We start from the raw sequence: 18,133 nt of genomic DNA on the forward strand, positions 1-18,133 counted from the left end.
GTATGAACTGTTAAAAAAGTCTTGGTTCCAGTGTCATTGTACAAAATCTTCTTTCAGCACAGCATATATATACGTACACATTTATCTGTATATGTATACATGTATGTACATACATACCATAGAATCAATCATAGAATCATACAATGGCTTGGGTTGGAAAGGACCTCAAAGATCATCTAGTTCCAACTCCTCTGCCATCGGAAGGGATGACACTCACTAGATCAGGTTGTCCAAGGCATCATCCAACCTAGCCTTGAACAGCTCCAGGGATAGGGCATCCACAACCTCCCTGGGCAACCTGTTTGAATGCTTCATATCCCTCTGACTGAAGAATTTCCTCCTAACATCTAGTCTAAATCTCCCTTCTTTTAGTTTAAAACCTTTCCTTCTTGCCCTATCATTATCTGCCCGAGTAAAAAGTCACTCTCCATCTTTTTTATAAGCCCCCTTTAAGTACTGAAAGGCTGCAATGAGGTCTCCCTGGAGCCTCCTCTCCTTCAGGCTGAACATGCCCAGCAATCTCAGCCTTTATTTCATGGCAATGTTCTTACTGTCTTTGACCAATTAGGTCACTGATTCTAGCTTCTTTATTATACATACACACATCTGTGCACATATACAGACGTGTAAGTGTGTGTATATGTAAGAAATTACCATCTACAAGATTGTGGAACATATGCCTTCAGCCAGAAAACCTGAGTTCAGAAATGGCTTGCAGGTTTGAGACTTTTGCTCAAGAATTTGGTTCAAGGATCATAAGGTTACCTGGGAGTTTGACTTTGTCCTTTAGAATAAACTTGTTTGTTTTAATCTGGCCAATTCTGTGTGTTTTGTTTCTATTTTTTTTCTAATTCCATTTTGTTTGCGTTAGTTGTTCTAAGTTTAACTGTGCTGTGCTTGTATAGTACAGCAGGCAACTGTTTGCATGGAGCTACCTGAAAAGAAAGAGTTCTTACATTTGCTTTAATGATATATATATATATATATTTTTTTTTAGTGTAGAATGGGAGTCTGAATATATCTTTGAACTGCCCTCATAACATTTAGCATTTTCTCGAGAGATTGAAACAATGTCTTTTGGAAACTAATTTAGCAGCTACTGGAATTCTTTTGTTCTTACCTCATTATGCTATTCATTTTAAAAAGTGTTTTTTTGTTGCTTTGATTCAGAGCGGGCATGCAGTATATCATTATAGCTAAGAATAACTATTTGCTTTCCATATTTCTTAGCATTTTGATTTCACAGACATTGAATTTTTCTTTTCAGCCTCCTTTCCAAAAGATGTGGGAAAAGAAAAGAGAGGATGCAACTCCGTCCTTACATTGCCAGTGATCTTAGGGAAGTTAGACAGATACTTTATTATGAAGGAAAGATGCTATTCAGCCTTGCAGTTTAATTTCCCTTCTCTCAAAAGATCAAAATTAAAACTATTTAAGAAAAAAAGCATCATTATCACATTACAAGTTTGAAGAAGACCTGAAGAAGACCACTCTTAAATCAGTTAGTTCTGCTTGTGCCTTTCTTCTATTGATGAGCCACATGTTAACTGGCATCTCCTATTCTTTCATTTCCAGATGTCCTGGTGGTGTTAGAAGTTTAGCTTCCTGTCCGTTTTCCTTCAATCCATGGCAGTCTTTATTTGACCTAAGAAATAATTTATATGAAATGAAAGAAAAACATTGTGCATGTGACTCCATGCCTGATTTGGCATTTTGTTTAACCCTTGACTGGAAACTACTGAACATAAGTACAATTGTGTGCAGCTTCTTTAATTATGAGTTTTGAGCTCCTTGCTCTAGAGTCTTTTGGGAATTCTTTTTTTTTTTTTTTTTTTTTTTTTTTTTTTTAGTTTTCTATTAGTAATTTCTCTCTATTACTCTGAGTACTAGGGTTCCATCTTTCTTTATATTATTTTTCATTTTGTCCTATTTTGTTATTGCAGCAACACTTCACAGTCTGATTTTTTTTTGTTTGTTTGTTTCATGATCTAAGTCTTCATATCACAGAATTCATTGCATAGAATCCTAACATCATAGAATGATTTGGGCTGGAAAGGACCTTAAAGATCATCTAGTTCTAACCTCCTGCAGTGGTCAGGGACACCTCCCACTAGGCCAGGTTGCTAAAAGCCCCATCCAGCCTGGCCTTCACTTCCAGGGATGGGGTATCCACAGCTTCTCTGGGCAACCTGTTCCAGTGCCTCACTACCCTCTGAGTAAAGAATTTCTTCCTAATATTTAAACTAAAACTACCCTCTTTTAGTTTAAAGCCATTACCCCTTGTCCTATCACTACACTCCCTGACAAAGAGTCCATCCCCAGCTTTTTACCCCCTTTAGGTACTGGAAGGCCGTTATAAGGTCTCCCTAGAACTTTCTCTTCTCCAGGATGAACATTCCCAGCTCTCACTGCCTGTCTTCGTAGGAGAGGTGCTCCAGCCATCTAATCATTCTGGATCATAGAATCATAGATTGGCTTGGGTTAGAACGGACCTCATAGATCATGTAGTTCCAACCCTCCTGCCATAGGCAGAGATATCACCCACTATATCAGGTTGCTCGGGGCCTCATCTAACCTGGCCTTGAACACCTCCAGGGATGGGACATCCACAGCCACTTTGGGCAACCTGTTCACAGAATCACAGAATCACAGAATGGCCAAGGTTGGAAGGGACCTCTGAAGATCACCTAGTCCAATCCCCCTGCTGAGCAGGTTCACCTAGAGCACATTGCGCAGGATAGCATCCAGGCAGGTTTTGAATATCTCCAGAGAAGGAGACTCCACAACCTCTCTGGGCTACCTGATCCATTGCTCTGTCACCCTCACAGTAAAGAAATGCCCCCTTGTAATCAGCAGGAACCTCCTGTGCCAAAAGCCTTGCTGAAGTCAAGGTAGACCACAGCCTTCGCTCTCCCCTGATCTACCCAGCTAGTCATCTCATCATAGAATATCAGATTGGTCAAACATGGCTTCCCCTTGGTGAATCCTTTCTCCTTCTGATCACCTCATGGCTCTCCTCTGGATCCACTCCATCAGGTCCATGTCCTTGTGCTGGGGGCCCCAGAGCTGAGCACAGTACTCCAGGCGGGGTCTAATGAGAGCAGAGTAGAGGGGGAGAATCACCTCCCTCACCCTGCTGGCTATGCTTCTTTTGATGCAGCCCAGGGCACGATTAGTTTTCTGGGCTGCAAGCGCACATTGCCAGCTCATGTTCAGTTTTGAGTCCACCAGTACCCCCAAGTCCCTCTCTGCAGAGCTGCTCTCAGTCCACTCATCATCCAGTCTGTATTCATATTTAGGATTATCCCAATCCAGGTACAGGACCTTGCACTTGGCCTTGTTGAACTTCATGAGGTTTGCATGGGCACCTTGGAATCAAATCCATGTCTCTTACAATGAGGATCATAATGACAGATAAGATTCACGATTTTTAGGTAAATCAAACTTCTGCCAAGAAGAACCTCTTTCAATTATTTTCAGAAGTCTCTTAAAAAAAAAAAAGAAAAAAAAGTGATTATTTCAGTTTGCTGTCTCATCTCAGCCTAATCTCACAGCTTAAATCACTTTATGTGCAATAACAAGTCAGTTCACTGTTTTGCTTCTTTCTTCTTTATACCCAGCTACATCCATGTTTGAATTTTTGCAGAGAGTCCAGTGAATTTTTGCAGAGTCCAATAAATTTTACCTGTGAATTGGCTCCAACTGCTTCTGTTTCCTCATGACCAACATCATCTTTCCTGAGCCTCAATTTTTTTGTAAATTCTGTTCCAAGTATCTCTGTGGATACCACCTCTTATGAAATGGGATTTTAGCTAGACCACTAACAAGAAGAAATTTGTTAGCTATGCAACTGCATGTATGATTTAAGGTATGGACTGCAGCTCCATGCAGATTCTCAGCATCCCTAGGAGAGGCTCTCTGCAGTTCTTTTAAAAAGACAACAGCGTAAAAAAAGACAACACTGTTTGCCTCTGTCCCTCTGATAGGAGGGATCGATGTTGACAAGCAGGCTCATCACATTAATACGTGGTTTCGGGACTGGTGTAACTGGCAGAATTTTGGGTTTTTCAGTCATGGGAAGGTCTGCATGACACCGGGCCTGCTGGCACTAGATGGGATGTGCCTCTCTCAGAGAGGGATAAGGATTTTTGCTCAGGAGTTGGCAGGGCTGATAGATAGGGCTTTAAACTAGAGTCAAAGGGGGAAAGAGAGAAAACCAGGCACACCGGTGATGAGCTAAGGGATGGTGCGCTAGAATCAGAGGGACTGTGTGCTAGTGAGGCCCTTCGGTCGGCTCCACAAGGTGCTGCGTGTAGGGAGGCACATTTGAAGTGCTTCTACACAAATGCACGCAGTATGATGAATAAAATGGGTGAGCTAGAAGTCTTGGCCCAGTCCCACAGCTACGACATCATCGGCATAAGCGAAACCTGGATGAATCCTGTGGCTGGTATGTTGCAATAGATGGTTACAGGCTCTTCAGGAGGGACAGGCAGGGTAGGCAGGGTGGGGGGGTGGCAATGTATGTGAAGCAGGGGCTGGACTGTGTGGAACTTCAAGTTGGCGATGGCAAAGTTGAGAGCCTCTGGGTAAGGATTAAGGGAAGAACAAATAAAGGGGATGTCCCTGTGGGAGTCTATTACAGACCACCTGGCCAGGACGACAACGCTGATGGATTATTCTTTGCAGAACTAAGAGATGCCTCAAGATCAACTCCCCTTGCCCTTATGGGGGACTTCAACTTGCCAGACGTCAACTGGGATCACCACACGGCCGACACGAGCAAGTCCAGGAGGTTCATAAAGCACCTAGATGATAACTTCTTGGTGCAGGTGCTAAGGGAGCCAACAAGGAAATCTGACCTCCTTGATCTGTTGCTGGAGAACAGAGAGGGTCTTTTGGGGACATGGCAACTGGCGGCCATCTCGGTCATAGTGACCATGAAGTGGTTGAGTTTAAAATTTATGGTTACAGAAGGAAAACTGCCACCAAAACTTCAGCCCTGGATATGGGGAAAGCAGACTTCAGGCTGCTCAGGGAACTAGTCAGCAAGGCCCCCTGGGAAACTGTTTTTGAAGGCACTGGCGTCCATCAGTGCTGGTCAGTCTTTAAGCACTGCCTCCTAAAAGCACAAGATCAGGCAATTCCAAAATATCGGGAGTCAAGCAGGAGGGGCAGAGGGCTGGCCTGGCTGACCAGGGATCTTCTACTGGAGCTTAGGTGAACAAAGAAAGTGTACAGCTGCTGGAAGGAGCGTCAGGCAATGAGGAAGGAATACAGGGATGCTGTTCGTGTTTGTAGAGAGAAAATTCGTGTGGCCAAAGCCCAACTAGAGTTGAAGCTGGCCATGTCTGTGGGAGACAATAAAAAAGGTTTTTATAGATATGTGAACAGAAAAAGGAGAACCAAAGAAAACATAGGTCTGCTACTTGATGGGGAAGGTCTCCTCACAGACAATGACATAGGCAAAGCAGAGACATTTAATGCCTTCTTCGCCTCTGTCTTCAACACTGATGATGGGCTTTGGGACCCAAGGTGCCCTGAGCTGGAGGACCATGATGGTGGGAATGATAAACTCCCAGCTGACCCTCAATGTGTGTGGGATTTGCTGCTCTACCTGGATCCATACAAGTCCATGGGTCTGGATGGGGTTCATCCCAGGGTGCTTAAAGAGCTGGCTGACGTCATCGTGGGACGTCTCTCAACTATTTTTCAGTGATCTTCGGAATCTGGAGAGGTCCCAGTAGACCGGAAGCTGGCAAATGTTGTGCCAATTTTCAAGAAGGGCAAGAAAGAAGACCCTAGCAATTAGAGGCCTGTCAGTCTCACATCAGTGCCTGGTAAAACTATGGAGAAGATAATCCTCAAAGTTATTGAAGCGCACCTGGGGGACAATGCAGTCATTGGTCCCAGCCAACATGGGTTCATGAGAGGTAGGTCCTGCCTAACAAATTTGATTTCCTTTTATGATAAAATCACCCATCTAGTCGATCAAGGGAAACCAGCTGATGTGATTTTTTTGAACTTCAGCAAAGCTTTTGACACGGTTTCCCATAGGATCCTACTGGACAAAATGTCCAGCATACAGCTAAACAAAAACATCATACGATGGGTGAGCAATTGGCTGACGGGCAGGGCTCAAAGAATTGTGGTAAATGGGGCCACATCAGGCTGGTGGATGGTCACCAGTGGGGTCCCTCAAGGCTCCATTTTAGGGCCAGTCCTCTTCAATGTTTTTATAAACGATTTGGATGTAGGACTAGAAGGTGTTTTGAGCAAATTTGCCGACGACGCCAAACTTGGAAGAGTTGTAGACTTGCCTGAGGGTGGAAAGGCCTTGCAGAGAGATCTGGACAGATTGGAGAGCTGGGCGATCACCAACCACATGACGTTTAACAAAAGCAAGTGCCAGGTCCTGCACCTGGGAAGGGGCAACCCTGGCTATACCTACAGACTGGTGAGGAGAAGATGGAGAGCAGCCCCGCAGAGAGGGATCTGGGGGTTGTGGTTGATAGCAAGCTGAATATGAGCCAGCAGTGTGCCCTGGCAGCCAGGAGGGCCAACTGTATCCTGGGGTGCATCAAGCACGGCATTGCTAGTCGGTCGAGGGAAGTGATTGTCCCGCTCTACTCTGCGCTGGTGCAGCCTCGCCTCGAGTACTGTGTGCAGTTCTGGGCACCACAGTACAAAAAGGATGTAAAACTGTTGGAGAGTGTCCAGAGAAGGGCAACAAAGATGGTGAAGGGCCTAGAGGTTAAGACGTATGAGGAGGGGCTGAGGTCACTTGGCCTGTTCAGCCTGGAGAAGAGGAGTCTGAGGGGAGACCTCATCACAGTTTACAAATTCCTCATGAGGGGGAGTGGAGGGGCAGGCGCTGACCTATTCTCTGTAATCACCAGTGATAGGACCCGCGGGAACGGTGTTAAGCTGAGGCAGTGGAGGTTTAGGCTGGACATCAGGAAGAGGTTCTTCACCGAGAGGGTGGTCGCACACTGGAACAGGCTCCCCAGTGAAGTAGTCACTGCAGCAAGCCTGTCTGAATTTAAGAAGCGTTTGGACTGTGCACTTAGTCACATGGTCTGAAATTTTGGGTAGACCTGTGCAGTGCCAGGAGTTGGACTTGATGATCCTTATGGGTCCCTTCCAACTCGGGATATTCTATGATTCTATGATTCTGTATTCTCTGGACATTATTAAGCCCTTCAGACAGGGACAGTCTCCTTCTGCACCAATGTCCTGGGGCTAGAAACTGCATGTGAGTTTTGTTTAAGCTCTGTGTACATTATTGCCCTGTAATTATCCCAGAAGAACAGAATAGTTTAACTAGAAAATTGTGTATAATACAGGACAGGCTTTTCTGTCAGAATTAACTCTGTGCAACATTTATATGAAATAGAATCATGAATTTACTTTTGTGGAAAACAGTTAATGTAAACTAGATTTTCAGCTGATGTTCTTGCAGGATATAAAGGCAGAGATTCTGATGATACCTTACCAACTTGGACTCTATAACATTTGTGATTCTAGTGTGCAAAGATTTGTGTCCAGTGGTATATTGGATCAATTGGCCAGTTATGCATAAGCTCTGATTTTTTTCCAGTCTGGAGAATCCACAGCCAGCTGTGGACACAACAGTACAGTGGGGCCAGTGCTAGACGTAGATTGCATGTATGCATGAAATTGAGCTAAGTATGTGAGTTTATTAAGCCTTTCAGTGCATGTATGGACTCCTCCTCCTCACTGTTTAGGCATCTAACATGTGAATGAGAAATATCTGTGTAATTCTGGAGATGTCTGAGTCTAAGCAGCACTTACAGACACAGTTCTGAGAGCAGAGGATTGTAAATGCAATATCAAAAGAAAATACTTTAAGAATTAAAAATCATAAGTGTATCCATGGCTTAGCTATATTTGAATAATTTTTCACTATTAAATTTCATCTTCAGAAAACGAAGTGTGTGCATGTTGGGGAGCCTGAGCTTTATTACAGCGTATCACTAAAATGCAAGGCTTCAGAATAGACTGATCCTGGAAAAAACAGCTAATCTTTTGTCCCGATTTCCATACAGGGAAAAGCTCTTGCCCATACTAAAAAAAAAATAAAATAAAAAAAAAAAAATCTGTTTTTTCGTCTGTTTAGACTCTAATTCTCTTCTACGCCTTTGTATCTTCAGAGTCAATCTTTAACAAGTCTCATTCATGTCCATACATGAGCCAGATTGTAAGCTAGTTGATATTGACTGTATTCCATATCTTAAATTCAGCTGGATGTTAGTAGATTCTAGAGTGAGCAGCAGGAGAGTAAAATGCAGAAAATGAAGTAAAGAAGAAGGATAGACCTATAGAAGTTGAAGTTAGTTTGTTTTATAATAGTACCAATTTGTCTCGTAATAGTACCAATGGCTATTTTTAGAATTTGGTATTCATAAGAGGGCAACAATCTCTTTTGATATTTGTCATTGCCATTTGAGTTTTATTGCCTTGAGCATATTGGACCAGAGGCTTTGATATTTGTCAGTATCTGTAGACTTCTAAGGAACACAGAAAATGCACATAGCCTACATTTATAGGTCATCTTGTACAACTTGAAGAACCTTGCAGTAGCTGAATTCTGTTAAAAAAAAAAAAAGTTAGTTTTTGCTAATAGTGATTGAAAAAAATGTGAAGAATGAATATTTTTCCTATTTCCATTCTTGTGTTTTCTCATATACAAAAGTGTTGTTTTTGAAGATGCTGAATAAGTAGAAAAGCAAGGTTAAATCTCAAATCACTTATGCAAATGTCAGTAGAAAAGTTATTAAAGAGAGCTATGTACACCACCTGAAGTACTGAGAGAACTGAACCAAGAGAATGAAACTTCAGTGAATGCTTTATAGCAAAAGTGGGCCAACAGTAACTTATAGATTAACATATAAATGTTACTATAGTGGCTTCTATGGCTTGATAATTAGCTCTATTGCCAAGGAATTTAAGCATGACATTTTCGATTTCGAGTAGTCTTCAGAGACTGTTATTAATTTTGATTACTTTACTATTCACGTGCATTTAATTTATTCAAGAAATAAATAAAAAAAAAAAAACTTCCAAAGAGTAGAATTTATTTAGTTGGTTTAAAATGTTTAGGGGAAGAAAACACAGATAAGTTCCCTTCAGCAACCAGAACTCAGCTTCAGCATGTATAAAAACATGCCTCAGAGATAGTTTTTGAAATTAATGATGTTACTTTTAAAACAAATGCAATAGTCTGTAAAGTCCCACAGAGAAGCAACTGTGGAGCCTTTAATTTCTAAATGTATTGACTAAAAGTCCTCTGAAGTAAAGGCACAAAGTTGTTAAAATTCTGAATTCTTCTCTCCTGTAGTTCTAAATATTCTTGTTCTCACTTATAATGACATACAAGAAAAAGGAATTATTTATGTTTAAAGTATGGCTATTTACTTATTTTTTCATTACAGACATCAAAGAATTTTGTCTATTAGGATAATAAATCAGATAATGACAGGATAAGGGGGATATTATCTGATAAATAATCAGATAATCATAGGACAAGGGGGAAGGGTTTTAAACTAAAAGAGGTGAGATTTAGATTAGAGTTTAGGAGGAAATTCTTCACTCACAGGGTAGTGAGGCACTCGAACTGGTTGCCCAGAGAGTTTGTAGATTCCCACATCCCCAGAGGTGTTCAAGGCCAGGTTGGATAAGGCCCTGGGCAACCTGATCTAGTGGGTGTCATCCCTGCCTATGGCAGGGGGGTTGGAACTATATAATCTTCAAGGTCCCTCTCAACCCCAGCTATTGTATGATTCTGTGATAACCCCAATGAGATTTCACAGGTCAGATGTGAAATTCTGCTTCTTTTAATTGCAGACAACAGTCCTTTTGGCACCCATGTGGGGCACGAAGGGTTGAGATAATGACAGGTCTGACCAGAGTGTGTTAAAATGAAATTGTTATAAGAATTATATTAGTATAATAGTTTCTAATCACAATGTTGATTTCTTTGATCTCAGGTCTGATGTGCCTGTTTTCCAAATTGTTATATACATTACTTACTGCATGTACTGCCTGTTGTGCAGTTTATCATTTCTGGGGGCTGGTTTAAGGTTATTATTTTGCCGTACTGTGTAACACTGGCTTATGATATGATAAAATTACTGGTCATGATACTAATCTGGTATTTGTACTCAGCATTGCTATCACATTTGTACTTCAGAAACCATATCTCAGAAACTATTAATAATTACACCTTTTATCTTTTTTCTTCAGGGAGCCAATCTATGGAGGGGACAGGGGAGATGTTTTTTCCCACTTGTTTGCTCTCCCTTCCTCCTTTACCCCCTTCTCCTCTAGGTGAGTTACGATAACTCTTCAAAACTTTGAATATCCTTGGGATGTTCAAACCAGCATGTTCTTGTTGTTGTCTCCCGAATGCACTTCAGCTTTTATTTAAATTTAAACAACTACTTAAGAATGCCATCCAGAGAGCTGTCCTAAGGTAGGAAAATTATGAGTGGCAGGGAGTGTGGGTGGATATGGGCAGGCATCTAGAGCAGTGGGCATCTCCAGTGCTTTGGAAATTCACCCCTGAACAACTTCAAAATACAAAAAAACAAAACTGGCAGAATACTTGAAAAAGATGTGTCATCACCCTGGCAATTCCAAAGAGACACAAGTCACTGCAATGTGCTGGGGCTTGGCCTATGTTTAGCAAGCCACAATCAACACAGCTATAACCCCAGTGACAGACTCTGCATCCACTCCAACCCCTGCAACAGGCCCTGCGGCCATTCTAACCCCTGTAACAGGCCCTGCAGCTGTTCCAACCCCTGTGACAGGCCCCAGGGCTGGGCCAGGGAAACAAACTGTCAGTTGCCCCTATATGCAAGATGAAACAATGGATGAGAAAGTCAGATCACTTGGAAAGGAGAGGAACTCCTACTCAGACTGGGGAGGAAGAAGAAGATGAGGCAGGCTACTCTGAAGTGACTAGGCCATCGGAGGAACAGGAAGACAAAGAGGAAGATAACGTAAGAGCATCAAAAACTATCCAATGCCTATCAGCGTGAGCTATGAGATATGCAAGAAAATTTCAGTCGTCATCCAGGTGAGCACCTTGTCACCTGGCTGCTCTGGTGCTGGGATAGTGGAACCAATAGTCTGGAATTAGAGGGCAGGGAAGCCAGGCAGCTGGGATCCCTCGCCAGGAAAGTGGGCAATGACAAAGCAATTGGAAAAGGAGCACATATCTTAAGCCTCTGGAGGCATCTCCTGTCAGATATGAAGGAAAGGTATCACTTCAAGGAAGATCTCGTATGTCAACCAGGCAAGTGGACCACCATGGAGAGGGGTATCCAGTACCTGAGGGAATTAGCTGTGCTGGAAGTGATTTATGATGACCTAGACAATGAACAGCTATCCAAAGATCCAGATGAAGTCCAGTGTACACGGTCCATGTGGCGGAAGTTTGTACGGAGTGCACCATCATCGTATGCCAGCTCATTGTCTGTAATGACCTGGAGAAATGGAGAGGAACCCACAGTGGATGAATTGACTAGAGAACCCTGGCAGTACAAAGAAAGTGTCTCTTTTTCCCTACATGCCTGAATCTCATCAGTGGAGAAGCTTTCTCAAGAGGTTCACCAACTCCACCAACTCAAAGAGAATGCTTTGGAGAAACTTTCCCAAGAGGTCCACCAACTTAAAGAGAATATATCTTCCTCCCCACATTTACGAACCAGTGTCTCAGCTATCAGGAGTAAGCATCCTTCTGTTCAAGAAAGAAGATAGAGTGGGTATACACCATGTGCCACCCTGTGGTTTTACCTATGTGACCATGGAGAGGACATGAGAAAATGGAATGGAAATCTGTCTCGACCCTAGAGGCACGGGTACATGAGTTGCAAGGAAAAACAATTGCAAAAGGGGGGTTGTCTGAGAAACCTGCTGCACCAATTTCCAGCAGGCAGTCTCCCAGATACAGCAATGAATATTATAACCAGGACTAGAGGGGTCCTGCCTCCAGCCAGGGGGAGGAAAGGGAGAATGGGGCTTATTGGACTGTGTGGATTTGATGGCCTGGCACATCAGACCCACAGAAGTATAAAGCTTTAGTAGACACCAGCGCACAGCATACTGTAATGCTGTTATGCTACCATGGGGCAGAACTCATCTGTAGTTCTGGGGTGATAGGGGGATCCCAGCAGTTAACTGTATTGGAGGCTGAAGTGAGTCTAACTGGGAATGGGTGGCAAAAGCACCCTATTGTGACTGGCCCGTATGCTGTGTGCAACCTTGGAATAGACTGTCTCAGGAGAGGATATTTCAAGGACCCAAAAGGGTACCTGTGGGCTTTCAGCATAGCTGCCTTAGAAACAGAGGACATTAAACTCTTGTCTGCCTTGCCCAGTCTCTCAGAGGACCCTTCTGTTGCGGAGTTGATGAGGGTCAAAGAACAGCAGGTGCCAATCACCACCACAACTGTGCACCAGCAGCAATATCGCACCAACCGAGACTCCCTGATTCCCATCCATAAACTAATCATCAACTGGAGAGCCAAGGAGTGATCAGCAAGACTAACTCACCTTTTAATAGACCCATATGGCCAGTGTGAAAGTCTAATGGCGAGTGGAGACTAACAGTGGACTATCGTGACCTGAATATGAGGGGGCATTTCTTTACTGTGAGCGTGACGGAGCAATGGATCAGGTAGCCCAGAGAGGTTGTGGAGTCTCCTTCTCAGGAGATATTCAAAACCTGCCTGGATGCTATCCTGCGCAATGTGCTCTAGGTGATCCTGCTCAGCAGGGGGATTGGACTAGATGATCTTCAGAGGTCCCTTCCAACCTTGGCCATTCTGTGATTCTGTGATTCTGTGAATGAAGTCACACCACCACTGAGTGCTGCAGTGCCAGATATGTTAAAACTTCAGTATGAACTGGAATCAAAGGCAGCCAAGTGGTATGCCACAATTGATATTGCTAATACATTTTTCTCCATCCCTTTGACAGCAGCATCTGGGCCACAGCTTGTTTTTACCTGGAGGGTTGTCCAATACACCTGGAATCAACTGCCCCAGGGGTGGAAACACAGCCCTACCATTTGCCATGGACTGATCCAGTCTGTGCTGGAGCAGGAGGAAGCTCCTGAACACCTGCAGTACATCAATGACATCATTGTGTGGGGTGACACAGCAGAGAAAGTTTTTGAGAAAGGGAAGAAAATAGTCCAAGTCCTTCTGAAGGCTCATTTTGCCATAAAACAAAATAAAGTCAAAAGACCTACACAGGAGATCCAGGTTTTAGGAATAAAATGGTAAGATGGATGCCATCAAATCCCAATGGATGTGATCAACAAAATAACAGCTATGTCTCCTCCAACTAGCAAAAAAGACACACAAACTTTCTTAGGTGTTGCAGGTTGTGGAATAATTGCCTGAGGTGACTTGGAAATTAAATTGATATTCACATTTTAAAGAAAAGTTACAGTATTGAAGAAGCTTCCAAGGCGGAGTATAACTGCACTACATAGAAGTTCCCTAGCCCTCCAAACTTAGATGTTATCTCACTGGGGGAACCTGGTGTGCTGACTCTTAAGAGGAACAGTACGGAGTGTGGAGCAGAGTGGAGACACCGCAGCCAGGCTCCGTGATAAGATGGGAATTTGATTGGTCTTGTGCACACCAAAACTGATAAACTGCACGTTTGCTACCCTGAGCCAACGGCCTGTCATTTTTTCGACAAAATGCTGTACTTTGGTGAACTTTGCTCATTATAATATCGTTATAATACCAAAACACACCTCCATCCCAAAAGCTACCTGCCTCCAAGGTGCAACCACCCCTCACTGAGCATGCGTTCTGAATTTCTCAAGCCTGTACCTTTAAAAAGAAGAGAGAAAATTTTGCACCAATTGTAACTAAGATATGCATGACTAGAGTTTCTCAAGCTCCACCTAAAAGATAGAAAATAATATAAATTGGCTTAAGAGAGAGAGGATTTTAGGGAAGATACCATTGTGAAAGATACCTTCTGACTTCTGGGATCAGTTGACAGGCTGAACCTCTCTTCCTCCAATACTGGGACGCCTTTGGGTAAGATTTGAACACTTTGTTATACCAAGTGCCTCCTGGGAAACTTAGAAATCTCTACAGAGTTGCTTTATACCTTTTAATGTGTTTATAGCTGGGCTGAATTACTCATACTCTTGGTATTTAAATTTAGCTGTGGTAGTTCTCACTGAACACGACCAAACTCTTTAAGTGTGGCCCTGGTAGTTCATGGAATGAAACTAGATTGAGAGTGTATTATGTTATTTGTGCATCTGTAATTGTGATAGTTCAGTAACCTGTAAGAAGAATGATTTCAAATGGGGCCCTAAGCAACAAGAAGCCTTTGAGCAAAGCAGGATAAACAGGAGATAGTTCATGCAGTAGCTCTGCAGTAGCTAGTCTGAGCAGGACCAGATGTAAAGAATGTGTTCTACACTGCAGCTGGGATGACTAGCCCTACCTGGAGCCTCTGGCAGAAAGAGCCTGGGGACACTTGAAATCGACCCCTGGGTTTTGGAGTTGGGGATACAGAGGATCTGAGGCCCGCTATGCTCCAGCCAAAAAAGAGATATTGACAGCATATGAAGGAGTTTGATCTGCTTCAGAAGTGGTTGGTACTGAAGTGCAGGTCCTCCTGGCACCCTGACTGCCAGTACTGGGCTGGATGTTCAAAGGAAGGGTGCACTTTACACGTCATGCCACTGATGCTAAATGGAGTAAGTGGGTTGCACTGATTACTCAGCGGGCTTGAATAGGAAACCCCAGTCACCCAGGAATCTTGGAATTGATTGTGGACTGGCCAGAAGACAAATATTTTGGGATATCACCAGAGGAGGTGACATGCTGAAGAAGCCCCACTGCATAACGAGCTATCAGAAAATTAGAAGCAATATGCCCTTCACTGATGGGTCCTGTCATACTGTGAGAAAGCATTGGTGGTGGAAGGCTGATGTATGGAGTCCTACACGACAAATTTCAGAAAGTGCTTAAGGAGAAGGTGAATTGAGCCAATTTGCAGAAGTGAAAGCCATCCATCTGGCTTAAGATATTGCTGAATGAGAAAAGTGGCCAGTTCTCTATCTCTATACTGATTCATGGATGGTAGCAAATGCCCTGTGCAGGTGGTTGCAGCAATGGAAGCAGAACAACTGGCAGTGCAAGGGCGAACTGATCTGGGCTGCTGCACTGTGGAAAGATATTGCTGCCCGGGTAGAGAACCTGGTTGTAAAAGTATGCTGCATAAATGCTTACCTACCCAAGTCAGGCCACTGAAGAACATCAAACAACCAGAAGGTGGATCAAGATGCTAAGACTGAAGTGGCTCAGGTGGGTCTGGACTGACAACGTAAGTGTGAACTATTTATAGCTCAATGGGCCCATGACACCTCAGGCCATCAGGGCAGAGATGCAACATATAGGTGGGTTTGTGAACAAGGGGTGGACCTGACCATGAACACTATTGCACAGGTTGTTCGTGGTTATGAAACATGTGCTGCAATCAAGCAAGCCAAGTGGTTAAAGCCTCTTTGGTATGGAGGATGATGGCCAAAATATAAATATGGGGAGGCCTGGCAGATTGATTGTATCACACTCCCTCAAACCTGCAACGGCAAGTGCCACGTACTTACAATGGTGGAAGCAGCCACTGGATGGCTGGAAACATATCCTGTGCCCCATGCTGCTGCCTGAAACACTGTCCTGGGCCTTGAAAAGCAAGTCCTATGGCGACATGGCACCCCACATAGAATTGAGTCAATGGGACTCATTTCTGTGATAAATTAGTGGGTGTTTGTTCATTGTCTTTAAAAGGAATTCAGAGAATCTGCTGAGAAGATAAGGTTTTGCAATTTACGACCTTGTTAAGGGGAAGACTAAGCAAGTAGATAGTGGGAAGGGGGTGTTGGATAAACGTCCTTGGTAAAACAAAGACTCTGTGAAATACTGTTTGCCGCTTTACTACCCTTGAACACGAGCACAACGCATGATCATTGAAAGAAACAGAATGAACTGCGCAGCTTCAGAAGATTCAACAAGTCCTGACAAGCTGAAACTTGGATGCTATAAAACAGCGACACTGAAAAGGGAAAGTTGCGTGCTGTCATGGAGCAGAGACTCCCCAGCCGCCCAGCGCTGTTTTGCTTGTACCTGCTTACTTAATTAATAAATTATCTTCGACCAGAAAATTGCGTGGTCTCGCTTATAACAATTTCCAAAACAACCTTATAGACACTTAGGCCAAAAAGCATGGTATTGAGTGGATGTATCACATCCCCTATCATGCACCAGTCTCCGGGAAAATTGAGAGATACAATGGATTGCTAAAGACTACACTGAAGGCAATGGGTGCTGGGATATTTAAACATTGGGATAACATTTGGCAAAGGTCACCTGATTAGTCAGCACTAGGGGATCTGCCAACCAAGCCAGACCTGCCCAATCAAACCTGTTATGTACTGTAGAAGGGGACAAAGTTCCTGTAATACACATAAAAAGCATATTGGGAAAGACAGTCTTGATTATCCTGCCTCAGGCAAAGTCAAACCCATTCATGGTGTGAGAAAAATCTCAAAAATTTTATTCAGATAGGATCTTCTGTGAAGCTATCTTATTCATGATTGCAATGGTGGGCGTCCTGCAAGGAGGATTGCACAGTAAAAGTTTATCATAACCTTATATTCCCTATTACCCAACACCTGATTTTTCCCATTTCCTCATTGTCTGAGTACTACAGGTTCACAACTTACTTGATGCATTTCTATACCATATATGTACAATTTTATTTGACCAACCGTTAATTTCTCCTTTCCTTTTTTTTTTTTTCCTTCTTCCCTTGTGACTAGAGGACCTGTGATTTTTGTTTTTTACTGATTTCGTACTGCTCGTCCTGTCTTTTTAGCTGTCCTCTTTATTTTGGGACAGTGGGACCTTACCCTTATCTGCTTAACATACTCCCCACTGTTATGCCGCACAATCACTTCTGAATATGCAAGGTTAGTGGAATTTTCCACTGTAAAAATACTTTCTATTGCAAAACCACAACTTTGTTTCTCACAATGGGATTGCCTTTGCTCAGGGACCTGGGTGCACTTGGTTGGTAGGACAGAAGAATGGGGAAGTCTGATGGGTACCAAAAGGGGATTTAATGCTGGGTGATAATAGCCCCTGATTTGAATTCTAATATGTTAATTACTATATAATATGGTATGTCATCACTACTATGATTACTATATGTCCTATTAATGATATCATAGTAACAGTCATATAAATAATAACAAATGAATTTTGACAGAATTGGAAAAGCACAGCAGTGTGATGGAATCAGCATGGGCTTCAGCATGTGACAATAGAATATAACACACCATCTCTTCTACCCTGAAAGATTGTTGTGACATATGGAGCCCAAAGTGAGTCACAGACTAAACAAACTCAGTGGACATTTTATATAAATATATAGAAAGTGGTGATTAATTGGAATGTATTAGAAAGCATGGGAAGCAGAATGACAAAAATGGTATACAATAAGGGGTGGATATTGTCCTAGTTTTACCAAGGATATGGTAAATTTTCCAACTTGTAGCTGGTATGGGGCTGTGTTCTGAATTTAGGATGAGAATAATGCTGACAACACACTAATGTTTAAATTGTTGCAGAGCAGTGTTTACACCACTTTTCAGCTTTTCATACCACCCTGACAAGGAGGAGACTGGGGGTGCACAAAGAACTGGGAGGGGACAAAACCAGGACAGCGGACCTGAACTGTCCAAAGGGATACGCCATACCATAAGATATCATGCTGAGCAATTAATATGGGGTGGCTGGCCATGCTGGGAAGGGACATTAGCTTGGAAATGTGCTCAGAATCTGTGAGCGGGAGGTGTGCAATTACATTGTGCATAATGTTTAGGTAAAAATATTAATTATAAGAATATTAAAATTATTAATAATATTTTCCTTTATTTTCTGTCCTAATTAACTGTCATTATCTTAACCTCCAAGCTTTTACATTTTTTCATAAATTTCCCTCAACCAAATAGGGGAGAAGGAGAGAAAATGGCTCTGTAGTGATTAAATGATTGCCGAAATAAT

The sequence above is a fragment of the Anser cygnoides genome, chromosome 2 (genome assembly GCF_040182565.1).
Source record: "Anser cygnoides isolate HZ-2024a breed goose chromosome 2, Taihu_goose_T2T_genome, whole genome shotgun sequence".
Lineage (NCBI taxonomy): Eukaryota > Metazoa > Chordata > Aves > Anseriformes > Anatidae > Anser > Anser cygnoides.